The following is a 4345-nucleotide window of genomic DNA, read 5'->3' on the forward strand; positions in this document are numbered from 1 at the left end:
ACACGGTTTAAAGTAAATTTAACTATGGAAACATGCGGTTATTTAAGTTCCAAATCGGATAAAACTTTAATTTGAAGGTAATTAACATATATAATGTTTATCTATACTCAATCCTGTATTTTATTTTTAGCACAGATATGTCATATTTAGCTATAAGGTGTTTTTTTTTTGGTGATAAAATCATTAAATCACCTATTGGTTGCACACAAAATGTTCTTTATTGACAGTGAAGCAACAAACTCGGCAAATTCCCTTGAGGAATTTGAAGAAATGTGGGTGAAGATGGGTAAAGAATTAGAAATGGAAGGCCTTTCAAAGTGGTGAGTGTAACAGCTTTTGTCAATGTTATCTTTCTTTGGCTTAATTAAATACACCCTTTTCTTTGGTCCTAATACAATGTCAAGAAATCCATTACTTATATATATATATATATATATATATATATATATATATATATATATATATATATATATATATATATATATTAATGTTTAATTTATATCAGAAAATTTTTTTTTAAGGCCTTCCACTCCCACCCCAGAAAGCAAAGAAAATGTTAACAAGCCATCATCATCATCTTTGCAGGAGGTACCAATCCAGAGGTAATGATTTCTAGACTACGACATGTATTAATTTTTTTTTCATTCTCTACTCATATTATTATTGTTTTATATTGCTTCATTAACCTCTGTCAAGACTGAATTGCGATAAACTCGTATATTATACTAATAAAATGAATTTGATCAAAACAATAAAAAAGAGATTAAATTAAAGAATAGTTACATTAATTATACACTATATTTTACATCAAGTAACATAAGTTAATATGTCATTGAATAATGTTTTAATCGATATTTTAATCAAATAACGCTATATTTTTAGTTATTCCCCAGCCATGGACTCAAATTGGCCACCATTACAGGTTGACGAGGAACTCGCAAACTTCCAAAATGTTGAAAATTCTATTTTGACCACGTTCAGGTAACATTATTATTTAATATTCTTTATCTATTAACATGTTTTAATTACAAAAAGGGAAAAATAACTTTAAAAAAATTAAATATCATAACATTTTAAATCTCTCTCTCTCTCTCTCTCTCTCTCTCTCTCTCTCTCTCTCTCTCTCTCTCTCTCTCTCTATATATATATATATATATATAAGCATCATCTCTAATTTTGAAAATCTGTTTATTGTAGAAGAAAATATCCCCAGAAATATCAAACATTAGAAAAAAGGATTAAGGAGCCATCAGTGGTTCAAAACATTGAAGAACAGTTCAAACTCCTGAGAAACTTGGGAGAACAGAATGGCGAATGATGTGAAGCAAATCACAATCATTGTGAATAATTTGGAAGATCAGCTTGCACCGGTGCCACCCAAAAAAGTCAGGTTTACAACTCTGTGATTTATTTCTTGATCAGTGCACATATACATGTACACTATAAATATGTTGTCAACGTGAATTGCTGTGAATAATATACACAACTTGTATTCTCTTATACAGAATGTTTGAGCTCTTTTCATATTGAATTCACATGTTTTCCTTTTAAATGAGTTTTATAGACAGAATGTTTTTTTTGCTCTTTACAATATTGAATTCACATGTATTCCTTTTTAATTAGTTTTAATTATGTATTACTAGTATTGTATATGATACTGAAATCTTATTACATACTAAAATTTACAACAAGTATATTAGTTATCTTTTAAGAACAGTTCGCAAAAAATGCTTTCTTCTAATATCTTTACTTACTATTTGCTGGATCTTCAGATACCATACAAATGATGATTAGATATGGAAAACAATGGTCTTTTATACGAAATCACAAGAAAGCTCTATAATTAGATCGGAATGGTGGTTGTTGATATGGGAACAAAAGTTTAGATGTATTCAATCATTTAAGAAAGCCCTAGCTATAATTAGATCGGATTGGTGGATGTTGATATGGGAACAAAAGTTTAGATGGTCCTGAATTAAACGAATACCAAGACTGTTGCTAAGCAGAGGATGACTTCAGATGTTCTTAAATTAGACCAATTAAGAGACTGTTGCTGAGCGGACTCTCCCTTAAAGAGTCAACCCGTGACGTCAGTGACTGTAGACTCCTTGACTGTAGACTCACTCTTTGCACTAAGGTAACCCAATGACGTCATTGACTGTAGACTCCACCCTTGACTGTGACCTCATATGACCTTTATGGGAAAAACCCATGACGTCATCCTGACTGTAGACTGACTGTTCTCTGTCCCCCTTACTACTATTATTTGTATTACACCTACTGAAAAGCATTCACCTAAAAGATAATTTTCTATTAAGTATAAATTAAGATAGATTAATAACATTTTTTGCAAAAGTCTATCACATCACAGGAGGGCGGAAATGCCTCAAGTGATGACATTTTGTAAAGATTTTAAAACGGTGGTTGCAGAAGGGTAGAATTCTAAAAATTGAAAAAAAGGTGAAAATTTTGTAATATATTAAAATATTACTTAATAGTCAATCGCAACAAATATTGCTTTAAAACAACTTATACAGACATCTATTTTTTGTTTCTTTCATCTGCCTTCATTTGTTTATATTCCTTACCTTCTAATTTTGAATCGTAATACCTCCACCCAGTTTCGTTATCAGTTGTATTCACTGAATCACATGATTTACAAAGATGACACCTCTTTATCTGGGAGTTGTAGCCGAGACAGTGACAGTTCTGACCACACATAGCGAAACATAGCGCGAGAGAGTCCGAACGGTGTACTGACAGAAGAGTGTCGAAAAATACTGTATCATCTAGGTCAGTGTCCTCGAAATAATGAGACTCGAATAGAGCGGCTCTTGTTGTCAACACACAGAACATTAAAAAGATGGCGCATCCCAGCATCGTGAAAACGCTTAAGATTTAAAACAATGGCTGTAATAAATCTTTACTGTATAATAATATAATATCTTTGATATTAGAACGATATCATGCACAGGGTATATATCATTCATAGGCTATACAAATTTTTGTCATATATATCCTAAATCTTTCTTAGTCTTTTTAGCTTCTCTTCTTATGTGTCTTTATAAGTTCACTGAATCCTTCTTTTAAACCTTTTAGAAGTATACCAATGTTATTTGGCCGATTCTTAATGGATTATGATACAAATTAATTATCTAAAAGAAGAAAGCGGCACTTCATACATGATTGCAAAAGCATAAATGGTTCTTAATATTTTGAATTGTGTAAAATGACAGAATATATCGATCTGGTTTTATTGTAGAAAATGTGACAATCTCTTTAACCTCTGAGAATTGAAGCAATATACTCAGTAAAATTTAAAACCCTGGAATTCTATTGAAAATCTTATTTCTATTTTACCTTAAAGGCATAAAGAGATCCATAAAATCATGCTATCAATTTTTGAAATGAAATCTTGAGTATTCTAAGCTGAGTAAAATTCACGGAAAATAGTTTTCGATATTTCGTTGACTGATTACAATATTACATTTTTAAAAAATCCTTTTTCGTGATGTAGAATTTTTAGTGGACTGAAGTAAAAATATCTGTGTTCATGGAGATTTCATTTCGTGGATAAAGAGATGTAGAGTAGTTATACGCAAGTTTATGTACAAGTAAATGACATTTCATATTTCGTGCTGGAAATGCATCCCCTCTTCTTACAGCAGAAACAACGGACGCCTAAAAATTAGTGATTTCACAGTATGTCATGTTTGAACACTTATCATTGATTAAATAATGATGTATACGTACATAAATAATGACAAATAGAGATAGCTAAATATGTTCTGTAATTTTCTATTAAATTAATTCTATAAAGAATAAAGATACTGAGATGGAGTTTTCAATTATACTTGAAATACGGTAGGCTTCAAAGTTCAAACCTCTAGTTTTAAACACCGTATAGTATGACATTGCCATAAACAAGACAAGAGGTTACAAGTGGGCATACCAAGGTTTGAATCCATGGTCTGGTCCGTTGCATTTTTTTTCTCCTCTCCCGTTACATTTGGCATATACAAGCAGTCTTTGATATAAAAGGTTGAATGCAGCCAATATTTCGCAGTTGCTGGTAAAATGCCTTGGTAATGTTTCTAATATGGCAATCTATGTTCAGTAGAGAATCAAAGAAAACACCTTTAAAAAAAAAAAACAAACATGATTTTTAAAAAAAAAATTCCCCCATCAAAAGTGATGCTACATTCATTAAAATAGAAAATTCTGTATTTGCAGTATGGAGTAAAGACAAAAAGCTCTGTTTTTTTCTTGATTTCTCTGAAGAAAGTAAGAGCACATCCAAGAACTTATAACGGATAGGCAAATTTGCAAACGAGATGCTATGTCT

The 4345-nt window shown here is 31.0% G+C and overlaps 1 long non-coding RNA gene across 1 annotated transcript; it reads left to right on the forward strand.

Moving 5' to 3' along the window:
- The first annotated feature begins 520 nt into the window (after window positions 1–520).
- Window positions 521–1244, forward strand: LOC134249550 (uncharacterized). The gene is made up of 3 exons (XR_009988309.1): window positions 521–602; window positions 883–981; window positions 1198–1244. It is a non-coding gene; the product is annotated as an uncharacterized LOC134249550 (long non-coding RNA).
- The last annotated feature ends 3101 nt before the right edge of the window (window positions 1245–4345 follow it).

Source organism: Saccostrea cucullata, unplaced genomic scaffold, assembly GCF_032062105.1.
Source record: "Saccostrea cucullata isolate Sc308-1 unplaced genomic scaffold, CSIRO_AGI_Scuc_v1 ctg17521, whole genome shotgun sequence".
Lineage (NCBI taxonomy): Eukaryota > Metazoa > Mollusca > Bivalvia > Ostreida > Ostreidae > Saccostrea > Saccostrea cuccullata.